This window comes from Condylura cristata, unplaced genomic scaffold (assembly GCF_000260355.1).
Source record: "Condylura cristata isolate star-nosed mole 26May11 unplaced genomic scaffold, ConCri1.0 scaffold00007, whole genome shotgun sequence".
NCBI classification, from domain to species: Eukaryota; Metazoa; Chordata; class Mammalia; order Eulipotyphla; family Talpidae; genus Condylura; species Condylura cristata.
Genome location: NW_004567108.1, coordinates 39844233 through 39858769, shown reverse-complemented (window position 1 = coordinate 39858769; position 14537 = coordinate 39844233).

Below are 14537 nucleotides of genomic sequence, written 5' to 3'. Positions count from 1 at the left end.
CATCTTGAGAATCAGGACATCTGGCTTCAAGTCCAGCCTCTGTTGTCAACTCTCAGAATTGGTAAGGGCTCTACCCTTCATCTCTCTGATCACCCCTTTCTTGCCCTGCAAAATGGAGGCAAGAGGCTTGCAATCTATATAAGATAATACTACTGTTATTGGGGAAATCTCTCTGGGCACCTTATCTGCAAAATCTCAACATTGGACAAATGAATCTTTCAATTCAAAAACGCATTAATTATTCCATGAATAAAGTCATTTACAAGAACCCAGGCATAAGCATGAACTTGGCAAGTCGCAAAGGACCTCTTTTTGCTTATCTCATGAGAGTGACCTCCAGGTCCAAAAAGAAAGTAAGATTTATGTTTGTACTAAGAGATCCAGTCCAATCTGCCACCTTCTCCCACCATTTCTTTCCCTGGCCTAGCTGGTATAGTACTTACCAGCCAGCCAACTTGGCCTGGGTTTTTTGGTTTTTCATTTATTTTTTCAGTTACCACTGGTTATAGAACACTCTATTGGAAAAAAAAAAAAAAGTCAAAGAAATGTCACTCATAAAGAGAGGTACACACTTGGGTAAAACAGACTCATAGGTCAGGCAGGACAAAGAAAAGGAGAGATCCTACTCACACAGGTCCTTCAGGGAGAGCCCCCTGCTCCTGCCTGACTTCTGGGCTCTGCTCAGAGTCAGCATTTGTGTCATTCCTGGGAAATGACAGGATGGTGAGAGGAAGGGCAATGTTTACTGTCCTGCTATTTCTGAGAATTTCTGTTCACTGTTAGAAGTTTGGAGAAGTTAAACTGACAGGAAATATCACATGTGTTGAATTATAAGGTAGCAAATGTTATGAAATCCGTTTTCAGAAAAGGCCAACTGGATGAGAGTGTGCTGGTATGATAAGGAGCAGAGTCTCAACACCATCCCAGCTGCTAGAAGTCTCTTTCCTTTCCTTCCTCTTTTCCATGGCCTTGGGAGTAACTACCCAGAAGTTTCAAAAAGACAGTTACAAACATTCTGTATTACTGGAGTTAAAAACATTTTACTCTTGAATAAACTATTTTTTTTCAATTTTTTGCTAGAGCTAAAGTAGCCAGTCACCTCTAAAAGATTCTCCATAGAAATACAGAGAGAAATGTACAAATCTACATTTACAAATCACAGGCTCTCCCTAGAAATGCAGAGAGTACCCAACAGTGGTAGCGTGGGACTAGGGAGAGGGGACGTGGAGCCTTGAGGTAGCAGAGGAAGAGAGGATGGAATTGCAAACGTGAATCAAAGAATTGCACTTTCTCCTTTATTAAATATAAGATGCAATACATGAGGATTCAGTAATTATCTGGATGGGTTACAGGACAAGCATAAACTGGATGGAAAAGAACAAAGAAAGGGGGGAGGGGGAAAAAAAGAGGGAAGTCAACATAAGAATGTGCTATGAGCCCACTCTTTGAGTTGCTGGTTAAGGAGAATGTCTACCAGGGGATCTTTGTACTAGAGAAGAACAGGCAAGCCCTTATGGGGTAGAGGGCTGAGGGAAAACTTCAGAAGGATCCAAGAGTAGAAGAGGATCAAACAGTATGCCCAGCACCCTCCTAGGCTCCCCAGGAGAAACCATTCTCATGAATTAGGTGTAGTCTTTCTGTTTGTGTCGTGTTACTTAGATGCTCCTCTAAATAACAAATGCTGGTGTTCGTGTGTTTTTTTACTCATTGTTGGATAAAATGGTATCATCCAGTATAAATATTTTTGCAACTTGTTTTTTAAAAAAAATCATTACGTGCTTGCTTCGGCAGCACATATATTTAAAAAAAAATCATTGCTGGGCCCTCCCTGGTGGCTCAGCGGGTTAAAGCACAGCACTTAGCAGCTTAAGCCACTTCCGCATGAGTTCGATCCTGCCTTGCCCTTGACGTTAGTCTCATGGCGTGGCAGTCTTCTCCTGTCCCGCCCGCTGCTCCCCTCAGCAGTGTACTTCATTGATCTGCCTGTTCTGCTCCCCACTCTGTCCCTGGTGAATCCTCTCACCCTCCGCATCTCTGGCCTGTACCCCAGTTCTATATGAATAAATAAATAAATCTTTTTTTTTAAAGATTTATTTATTTGTGCATACAGAACTGGGGTACAGGCCAGAGGCCCAGGGGCGGCGAGAGGCTTCACCAGAGACAGAGTGGGGAGCAGAACAGGCAGATCGACGAAGCACACCGCTGAGGGGAGCAGCGGGCGGGCCAGGAGAGGTCTGCCACGCCAAGTGGTCACCCCCGGGGCAGGCGGGAACCGAACTCACGCGGAAGCGGCCCTAGAGTCTCAGTGCTGTGCTCCAACCCGCTGCGCCACCAGGGAAGGCCAAATAAATCTTTTTTAAAAATCATTGCTTCCTGATATATACATTGATCTGGTTCATTCACTTTATATGCCCCTTACCAACAAAGCATGCTCATTTATGTATTCCCAAGGAAAAGGAGATTGTTTCCAGTTTTTCCATTTTACAAAACATGCTGCCATGTACATCCTGGTGCCATGTCTCCTGGTATAAATATACAAAAAAGTTTCCCCAGACTAGACTAATGTAGACTTAGAAATAGAATTGCTGGATCCCACAGTATGCTTATGTCCAATTTTACGAAGCAATGTTAAACTGTTTTCCAAGTTGATTGTCTCAACTTATACTAATACCCACCCCCACAGGATATTATGTGACCTTTGTTTTTTGCCATTCTGATACATACAGAGGACTTTCTTGTTTTAGTTTGCATTTTCTACATTACTAATGAGGTTTAGCATCTTTTTATATGCATTTCCAATCTGTGACTTTGCTACATTTTTGTCTGTTTCACATTGATTTCTAGGAGTCTCTTCTATATTCTGGAAAATATTCATTGGTTTGATATATCTGAGCAGAATTTTTTATTTTTAATCCAGAACTTTGTAATCCAAAATATCAATAATCAGTTCTATAGAATAAAATTCAGTAATATAGACATTTCTTTTGAGAGGAAAAAAATCACTGGATTTTCTGATCTAAAACTTCATAAAATAGTTTCTGTTATTGACTCTAGTACACTAAAAATTCTACGAAGGGCCAGTTCCTAGAGTGTCCAAGAATATTTCTCATATGGTTCAATAAAACTTGACATAAAAGAAGAATCTTCCCTCAGACTAGTTTAAAATTTTTTCTGTACCAGTCAAAGCCCTCCTACACCCAGCCCCCAAACAGAGACAGATGTTACACTCAAATTTCAAATTAGCAGATTTTGAAGAGGATTTACCAAAGAAAGCCTAATCACAAAAGGGTGAGTGTATAAGGAAGCCATAGCAATTTTAACAGTGGAGCTGTAACCATCCGCAGAGGAGTATGGGCAGGGAGAGCCTCCTAGCCTCTAGGAAGAGAACTATAGAGTAGGCACCTAGACAATAGCTGCGACCTTCTGTTCTTTCAAGGACACAGCACCTGCGAAGCTTCATAGAAGCAGCCAGGGAATAAGTGCCCTGACCCCAAATTGTCTTCCCCCTCCAACCCCCTGTAGAAAGCCAGCAACGCAGGTACTAATGTGACCCAGGAAGAACAACCTCCCAGATCAGAACACGGTATGGAAAAAAGAGGAGACTGAACCTAGAGGCAACACTGAACAAGTTCAACACCCTTGTCCGAACTATTCAGATTCTACTCCTGTAGAGTAGACAAATAATTTAATGAAGCTATGAAGAATTTTGGAACATTTTTCATTCTGCCTGAATAGGATTTTAAATCATGAGTTGTTAAGTCAAGATTCCACTCCAAAACCTGCAAGTGTAGACTACCATATTCCAACCCAATAAAAAGCCATTTTTACAAATCCTTATAAACCCAAGTGTCTACTGTGAAGTTCTAATGCTAAAGATAACTTTTTGAAATTATATAAGCGACATTTTATCTGTGTATTAAGGCCAAGAAAAGTAAAAGATTGACAATGGGGGCAGAGACACTTCATCTCCTATTCTCCATATTTTATCTCTGCCACTCTGATGAATGTACAGAAAAATATTATACCAATCATTCAGATGAGAGCTCTCAAAATCTAAAGGGCTGGAGAGATTACAAGAGAACACCGAGGCTTACCAATCACTGCAAACTTCCTGGAGCCAACTAACTACATCTCAGCCTATTACTGAAAGAACTTGGTGATAAACGAACTGCTGTTAGAAAATTCAAGATAATTTAGAAAATGCAACAAGAATGAAATTGCAATTCTTAGACAGGTTAACAAATATCACTTTGAACAGTGAAGATGGGAAGCATTTAAACACACATGGGATTCAGAAAGGTCAGAAAGGTCAAGTGAGACTTAGTAAATTAGCAGCACTTATATCTTTATCCAAATTCTGCCAGACTGGTCAACCAGAGAAGCTGCCAACACTGCACTTTATGGATTTAACAGAGACTCACTTTGTGAACAAGACAGAGGACTATGGCCCAGATTATCATTATGAATGGGTATCAATATAGAGTCTCTGCTACCCTGGAATTTTGGCTTTCGTCTTCTATTCACTGAGTAAATAGCTATAGAGTAGCTTGTTTATCTATTTCTTTGACGGCTGGGAGAAGAAGCTAGCAGACTGAAGATTCAAAGACCAAAACAATAAACCAAATTTAAGGGGAAATTTTTTAATTGGAATAAATATAAAGGCCTACACTTGCTTTTTATAATTCATAATAACAGAATCAGAAAAAAAAAAAAAAACCCAACAACATGACAAGGCTTCCAATTAAACGTGGTGATGTTTACTTTCTTTTTTTATTTAATATTTATTTTATTAATTTATGAATACAAGAATTGCAGTGTAGGCCAGACATGGGCTGAGAGGACTCACTAAAGACAGAGTAGGTAGAAGAATAGGCAGATCTACTGAAACACTGCTGAAGGGAGCTGTGGGAGTAGGTAGCAGAAGTCTGCCATGCCATGTGGCTCAGCTCTCTGGCTGGGAATTGAATTCATGCTGCAGTGGCTGCTGATAGCTTGTTAACACAAGACTTTACCTCCTGGACCACCAGGGAGGCCCCAGGTTTTACTTTCAATTTTCATTTCTTCTCTCTTCTAAAACCTACTAAAATATTGTAGATTAATTTTTCTAAGTAAAGATGCCAACCCTTGTAAGCCAATGGCAAGTCAACTTTTTTTAAAAGTGTGAGCCACAATGGCCCTCCCTGGTGGCGCAGCGGGTTAAAGCACTGCACTGAGAAACTAAAGCCATTTCCTCATGAGTTCGATCCCCGCCTGCCCCGGAGGTGACCACATGGCGTGGCAGACCTCTCCTGACCCGCCCGCTGCTCCCCTCAGCAATGTACTTCGTCGATCTGCCTGTTCTGTTCCCCACTCTGTCTCTGGTGAAGCCTCTCACCCTCCGCATCTCTGGCCTGTACCCCAGTTCTGTATGAATAAATAAATAAATCTTTAAAAAAAAAAAAAAAGTGTGAGCCACAAAAACAAAGAGATGAAATAGAGGACAGGAAATTTAAGTAGCCATTTGAAAGATGGAAAGTAAACAGTAACTGAGTTGGCAGAACTCACCACCAAAGTGCCTGCAAAGGGGATACCAATGAGAAGAAAGTCAATTCACACTGAAGAATCTTGAAAAGGCCTAAGATTTTTCAAGTAGTGAAAGCAGGCAAGTAGTGAAGCACATGGCAAAAAGAAGTGTGTGAAAACAGGAATAAAACAAGGGTGGTTCAAACAAAAGTTATAAAACTGCTAATCAAATATATTATAGAAACAATTCAAACTTTGGGTAGAAACCTAGTTGCAATGCTCTTTAAAGTCCTATCACCTCTGAAATCCTTTTTAATTGTGTCGTTTTTATCGTGGTAACAGGCTTACAACAACTATATATGAGTTAGGGGTATTTGTTCATACCTCTTCAGATGTTTGTTGCCATACCATGTCCCAATAATCCTCAATTAGAGTCACTGGGCACCCCACCATCCACCCACCTTTCTAATAGCCTCTATTCTTAGATAAATCCTGTTATTCTCATCTTTGATTATAATAGCCATTGACAACTTCTACATGTAGTTCCTATGAGATTCCTACAGGGGGCACTATAGCATAAGATAAGATAAGATGCAGCAAACTGCTCATCTTATTTTCCAGTTACACCTGTATATATACCTAATAATACTTACAACTAGAATGTTTCTGAATTTTAAAAGAAGAAATCATTACCCTTAGATGCATAACATTTAGGTACAATAGTTCTAGAGACTCACTAATCTTTCCTCTTTCTTACCGCTGGTCTTCCATCTTTTTCATATCACAGCCATGACATTTCAATGTAGTTGTCATTCTTGTACAGTTTAATAAGTCATATGCCAAAGCAACTGCTTGTTCACATTCCAAGTGTGCCCTGCCTCATTATACATAGTCTTTACATCAGGGATCTTGAAAGTGTAGGCCTCTATAAGCTTATCCTCCTTGATTTAAAAAATAATGTAAGAACAAAAAAAATTTTCCAGCACAAGTTTAGACCAGTATCACAAATATGATTATCTCTGACTCTTTCCTTTTCCATGTCTAAAGGAGATTTATGCTTTGCTTCTTAAAAATCTAATTACTTAATATATAGCAATACCTGACAATTTTGTCATTCATCAAAGTTGTATAATTTAGTTTCCTTATTTCTCTTATCTGTTTCAGCTTTATAAGGCCTATGGGGAAATATCTGCTTTTCACCAAGAAACATCTCCATCAATTCCATAGATTCAAATGCTCTTCTCCTATATTCAGATCTCAATTCCAGGAAAACTTCCTAACATTAGAAATCTATTAAACTGTCTAATTCACTCATTTTGGGCATCATTTTCCTTGGAACTTTTCAACCCAATGATTATTTTTTTTCCATGCCATCCGTCCATCCAAATGTCCAGACTACCTTTTTCACCCATACTTTTTTTTTCTAGCCTATAAAAAAACTTACAGACTGCCTTTTGACAATTTGTTGTCTAAATCCAACAAGTTGTAAACTGACTATATTTTTTCATAGACATGATTTCCTTAAAGCTCTATTCTAAGTATGTGCCCTAAACTATGTGGTAGGCTATTGCCACAGGTCCCCCATCCCTGGTTGACTCTGGTTGCCCTATCCATTTGTGTTATTTGTCCTCTGTGCTATGATCTGAACTGAAGATATAGATACAGTCACTCATAGTAGTTCCCATCTATCCTCTTTCTTCCTAGATACATCAACTTTCTGTCCTTCTCTGAAAAGAACAGAATAATTTATTTCTATTTAGAGTTAATAAGCACTTATGCTAAGGTCTTTGAATTGTTTGTCTAACAGAAGGAAAGCGGAGCAACTGCCTAGTCGGTCCTCCTCCTAAATTATTTCTATGGTTTCAAAATTGTTCTCAGCATTTCCAACATCATGTGTGTGTGTGTGTGAGTGAAAACTCATTCCACCCCCATGTCACGAAATGGAAAACTTTCTTTAGGTAGCTTGTAAAACAGGAGGGGGACAGGGTTCTACTGATCCTAGTAATCACACAAAATTACAGAGGTTGTTGACAAAGGAAGAATTTAAACCTTTGGATTCAGATTCAAATTCAGCATTCAAGCCCACATTTCAGGCAAATTCATTAGAGCTGTGATAAAACTGTGCTGGGCAACCCTGCGGATGAAACAAACCAATGTCCCTGTTTATATTTCATGCATTTCAAAAATAGATGTGGCTTGCATCACACCCAGGATGAGGGAAGAGCTCCTAAAACTGATGAAAGAACTGCTCAAGAAAGAGTGAAAGTATTTGGTTTCTAAAGCACAAAATAAAAAACTTGAGCTTATACTTGTCTCAGAAAACTTGCAGTGAGATTTAAAACAAACACACACAAAATAAATTAAAGGATGCTCCAGAATTAGTGTCTCTCGAGGGCAATAAGGAAGGGTGCTAAATAGCTCCAAAAATCTACTCAAAGGCCTAGAAAGATTTCCCCAATTTGTGACGGTTCTAGTGTTCACCTTATACTGTTTAAAGTAAAAAATAAGGCCAGAATTATGAAGATAAGAACTCTGACTAGACTTCTATGAGATTACAACATGGGGATATAATTTTATATAGTATTTTACCATGTGCGTGTTTGGTCAATGTACAAACAATTTTGAAAACAATACTATAAAATACAACTTTCTGAGTCAGTTCTTTATATATAAATCAAGGCCCAAGGCAAGAGTATCATCCTCCTATTTTATTTTTGTTCCTATGAGAAGCTAAGATTCTGTTTGCTGTACATCAACGTACAGAAACTTCCCAGTTCACACCCATCATAAGGATATAAGAGATATTGCATATAAGTTAAAACAAAGCTAAGTAGATCCTCCCTGGTGGTGCATTGAGTTAAAGCACTGCACTAAGAAGCTTAAGCCACTTCCCCATGAGTTCGATTCTCTGCCCGCCAGGAGGAGATCCACATGGTGTGGCAGAGCTCTCCTGACCCGCCCGCTGCTCCCCTCAGCAGTGTACTTTGTAGATCTGCCTGTTCTGCTCCCCACTCTATCCCTGTGAATCCTCTCACCCTCCACATCTCTGGCCTGTACCCCAGTTCTGTACGAATAAATAAATAAATCTTAAAAAAAAAAAAAACAAGGCTAAGTAAACCAGGGTATCTGTATCTTAATCTTTATCTTTGATGTCAAGGCAACTTCAGATACTTCAATTACTGGAGAAATACTGTACACTAGATAGAGGGTTAGAAAAGCAGGAATCTCCAGTATACATAGTATCAAAAACAAACATAAGTAGATTCATTTTAACATAGGGTAAGAGCTGTCCTGGTGGAAACTGCCTGTATGCGCTGTACCATACAGCAATTCTTTCAAGAGCTCTTGTTTGAGAACTCAGCAGCAGAACAGACACCCTGATCACAGAGACTGAGGATTATGGACTTTAGTCAGAGGATACACTCAGTAACCAAGTATATATAGCCAAGAGGAGTTTATGTTTGCTAATGCTAATTAATTAATTAACTATCTTAATTAATTAAGAGCTAATTAATGCTCTTCTCTAGCCATTTACCTCAGGAATCCCTTTTCTTCCCATAAAAATTCCCAACTTTTACCTCTTCTGAGGACACATGTCATTAGATCTCTACCTGAAAAGTATATTGTCCAAATTGCAATTTTTTTGGTCCAAAATAAATGCTCAGTTGCCTCTCACTTCAGCTCAATGGCCAGGCATCATGGGACACAGCTAAATTGGGTAGCAGACTACAGACCCTGGCTGCAGAATCCAAACTGGAAGGCACCAACACGGCAGTGGTGATGAGGGACCCCAGGTTGTGTTAACAGCTCTTTTCATTGACACGCTGCAGTTATGATGACTCAGCAACTCCCTTTCTTTCTCTAGCTCAACTGCTATCAACCAAACACCTTGCTCTGAATATCTTCTCACTATCTCATGTCTTATGTTATTCATAGCTTCTGCTAGCTAGTGATTTCTACATCCTGGCATCAATGTACTGCCCTCCATCTGGGGAGGCCAGATCTGCTTCCATTTTTCTCTCCCTTTACTACCAGAACAAGTTCTTGAAAGAGAAAACCTGACTGATCTCTGTAGTCCAGTGGTTTTCAAATATGGATATGGATTCACCAGGAATGTGATTCTATTAACAAACGTTACTTCAATAAAACTTTATCTTTTTTTTAGAATTAGTTCTGAACTACTAGGATTTCTAGCTCTGGGAAGACCAAAGTATATGACGATGAAAATAAACTAGACTCTCAAATCCAACTCATACAAAGGAATAAGTAAAAAATTAAGTTTCCCTGAAAAGCAGATCAGCTGGAGAAAAGAAAAAGAAAGCCAAATCCATGCTGACTTTAGGAAAGATCATATATAAACTAGTCTGTAAAATGGGTGCGGTGAAGACTAACACACACTGTTGTTCTTGGCAGTAGAACCAAGGAAAAGAAGTCAGCCAATCTGCTTCCTCCACTACTCATGCCAGATGGTGGTGCTCCTCCTTCCTCTTTCTGGCTTTTTGCAAGATGCACTGCCTAAATTCAGGGTGGATTGTGTTGTATTATATCGTCCTCTAGTGGTTCCAAAAATTTCTCCTCTTCCTTTTCTATCACAATGCCCAATCAATTCACGGAGCTCAGCAAATGTCTATTAGAGGAACTGAACTGAATGACAGAGATACCACGTGATGACTACAGGTAATATGATCTGTCTCAGCTTCACCAGGAGTGTGTATTCAAGCATCTCAAGCTCAGACTACTTAGGCCATCAAAGTATATAATGTAATAGAATTTGCTATTGTTTCTTACACTTTTAAGGAACTTTTTTGGGAGTCAGAAAGTCCAAATGATAACTATAAATTCACTACTAAACAGAGCAAATATACCAAGTTAAAGTGTTGAAAACAGGTCTCTGTTCCAGAATATTATGACCATAGGCATTGCAGAGTAAGCTTTCACATGTTAATAGTATAATCTATCTCTTGGATATGAAATTTTATAATAAAATATTGGGGGAAAATAAAAATATGTAATCAAGAGACTTAAAAAGTAAAACACTGTGGTACAAACACTGACTATAACAAATACATGAAATGTGTATCTATATAATTTTAAAATGTATTGTACTTTTTGTTGCAACAGGACACAGGTTTCTTATAAGAACACAGACTTCACGAAAGCCACAGCTAACCTAAGCCAAAATGGGAAAGGTACAGAGTTCCAGCAAAATGATCATCATTGGGATGTTGCCTGAGGCAAGTCTATCACTACTGGGCATCTGATCTACAAATGTGGTAGGACTGACAAAAGCACCACCAAAAAAAGTGAAAGGGCAGCTGCTGAGATGAGAAAGGACTCCTTCAATTATTCCTGGAACTTAGATAAACTGAAAGTTAAATATGAGTATGGTATCACCATGAATCTCCCTGTGCAAATTGAAGACTAGTGAATACTATGGAACTGTCACTGATGTCACTACCATTGATGTACCAAGACATAGAAACTTACCCAAACTGTGGTGGCAGGTGCATCTCAGGCTGACTGAGCTCTCCTGTTTGTTGTTGCTGGTGTTGGTGAACTTGAAGCCTGTGTTTCCAAGAGTGAGAAGGCTCTTCTGGACTACACACTGTGTGTGCAACAACTAATTGTTGGTGTTAGCAAAATGGATTCCGCTGAGCCACCCTACAGCCAGAGAGATATGAGGAAACTGTTAAGGAAGTCTGTATCTATATTAGGAAATTGGCTACAGAGTTTAGGATTTGCTTGTCAGTTTTGCAAGAAGCCAGTTAAGAGTTTTGTAGAGATTGCACTGAATTTGTAAATTAATTTGTAGATTTATTGTTAATCTAATAATATTAAATCATCTTACCAAATGACAAAAGTTAACAATAATGAAATAATGTGGCTTCTGATGTGATTCATTGAGAGGAACATAAAAACACTTCTGTGGTATTCCTGCCAAAAACACATATCCTAATTTCAATCATGAGGAAACATCAGACAAACTTAAATTGATGAGCATTCTACAAAAATTTGTTCAGTTCTCTTAAAAAAATATCAAGGTCATGAAGTAAAAAGAGAGACCAGGAACTGTTGTAGATTTTTAAAACAATAATGAGTATGACAAGTAAATGCAACACTTGATCCTGGATTGACTCCTGAATCTATAAAAGACTTTGCTGAGAAACCAGGAACTGTTGTAGATTTTAAAAAGAATAATAATAATGAGTATGACAAGTAAATGCAACACTTGATCCTGGATTGACTCCTGAATCTATAAAAGACTTTACTGAAAAAGCGTTTCGGCTCCAAAGGTCTCCAGGAGATATACTGAGGCTTCTGTCAGACTGTACCACTTGTCAACTTCTCCCTCTGCCCAACTGTTTCCTCTCTTTCCCTACATATTTGTTAGTCTCAAAAGCAAACCTTAATAAATATCCACATACTAAATTCCCTCAAAGTCTGTTTCATAGAAAACTCAATCTGTAACAAAAAAAAGAATAGATTTCAATGAGCAAAGGTTGAAGGGGGAGTAGTGTAAGCACAGAAAATAGTTTGAATTGTATTAGAATAGTATTAAAATATAAATAGCACAATTAAAGGGGGAAAGGGATAACTGGAATCCAGAGATCAGAGGGCAGCTTGATTTGAGATGAAGTTTAGAAGACAAATTGGGGCAAGTCCATGCAATATGTTGTTGACCATGATAATAATAGGAGTTTTTTCTTAAGTGTAACAGAAAGCCATCAGGAGGTGGGAAGGTAGATAGAGCTCAGCAGTCTGCAGGGCCAATAAGTGCACTGTAAGACTTTCACTTGAAAAATATGAAGCAGAATGTGAGAGATCGGAGAAGGGAAAGAGTGAACTTGAAAAGACTAGCAAAGAGATTAAATGGTAGCCTAGACATGATGTTGGTGATGCAGATGGAAAATTTTAGATTGATTCAAGAAAATATGGACAAGGTTTTAAAAAATGACATGACTCACTGGTGAACTAGATAGAGATCATGAGGAAGGGGAGTTGTTAAGGATGATACCTAAATTTTTGGTTTACTAAATTGAATGTACCATCCAATGGGGGGAGGGGACATAGAAGAGGATCAGGGGAAAGGGAAAGAAAAAAGATTAGGGGAAAGATCATGAGTATCTTGAGACATAAAGAACTTACTTGAGCTTCCTTTGAGACAACCAAAGGTTGGATTCTGAAAATCAAGGGAAGAGAAGGTTTCAAGAAGAAGGGTGGGAAAACTCTACTGAAACTACAGAAAGATGAGGTAACATGGCTGAAAAATATCCCTGAAAGAGTTGCTTTAGAAGAGGGGTGAACGTAGATACCCAGCAGATAGGAATGGAGAGTGGGTGGGAGAAAGGAAAGCAAAGGTACTTCCACCACAAAAAAAATGTAGGAAGTGTGCTTTTATTGGCATAAACACACACTTAAAGTGTGCTTATCATAACTAAGTCAAAATTATCAACTGAGTTCAGGCTCCCCTTTGGTAAAATTTAATCTCAATTAATATGTGATTTTACTAGTTCCTTGAACTCTGAAAGAAACTATCTCTATGAAAACATACTAGTTATTTGTTACAGTGGCATTCTGATAGAAAACAGCAACTCTACAAATAAACAGGTACACAAAAATTTGCTACCAAAAAAGTTTCTTGGTGAAAATGAACAAGTCACTTGTGGGGAACTTTACCAGATCCTTCCCACTCTGGACCAACAACTATCACAAGAAGCAGGCAAAAGATATGGATGTTTGTATACAAATTCAATAGACAAACATGCTATGAAACATCCTGAATTAAAACCTCCATATAAATGGCTGTACATTTGAAACCTACATATTGTAAACTTATATTATTTCAATTTTTAAAAGTTTAATAAAAAATAATTAAGCCCACAATATAGCTGAACTAGTGTTATCTTTACTCTTATTTCCCCCAAATCTGAAAAATTCAAATCTTTTAAATTCAGTATTCTACATAGGGCACATAAGATGTATCTTCCCATAAAGCCCTTCTCCCATGTTCAAAATCTTATCCAAGATCTAGGTCATATTTTATCAGTAAGTCTTCTGCTTATACTCATGTCATACCTTCTTTGGCCTTAGCATTTGTACCTTTCAAGTGTAATCTTAACAGCAAGGGCTTTCTCTCAAATTGCTAAATACTTTCTACAATAGATTATAAAATTCCAGGAGAGATTAATTCCTCATTCTCTTACATGTTATTAAGACCCTCTGTGTATATTTTTATTACGTATAATAATGTAAGGCCTCCCTGGTGGCCTAAGAGTTAAGTCTCAGCACTATCACCACTATGGCCTGAGTTCAACCTTGGCCAGGGAGTTCGACCCGCACCACCTAGGGCACAGCAGACCTCTCCTGTCATGCCAGTTGCTCCCATTACCAGTGTATGTTAGCAAATCCACTCTGTCTCTGGTGAATCCTCTCACTCCCTGCATCTCTAGCTTACGTTCTAGTTCTACTAAAAAAAAAAAGTATAATATTGTAAGTTAATCATACTTTACACTGCTCAAAACATCATTTTCATCTCCAAATTCTGGTCCCCAAATTACCCTGAGTAATAAAAACAGCTAACATTTACCACGACATATCATGACATATTAATTAGTAATGTATTAATCTACATAATCCTCCCAACGACATATGATATAGATATTATTCCTACTGTACAGATAAGAAAATTAAAACACATGAAGTCCAGCCGACACAATAAGAGGTAGAACCGGGATTCAAATCAAGAAGAAACAGGAATCCACTTCCTAACTTTTTGGCAACAGAAATAACCCTGACAGACCTGGTCCTACCTGGCCTGGTTTTGCAGACGTGCCAGGATTAAGCATCACAGTTTAGCAGGCGGAATTTAAAAGAAATTCTGCTCACATTAACCACACATTGTGTATTTTCTGTGCCCCCCAGCCCTACGCCTCAGGAACCCTTCGAGTCCCTGGTGACCCATAGGTGGCGCGGCAGGAACAGATTTGCGCGCGGGGCTCTGCATTAATGGGCGGGGCTGTTGGAAGCGAGCGTTC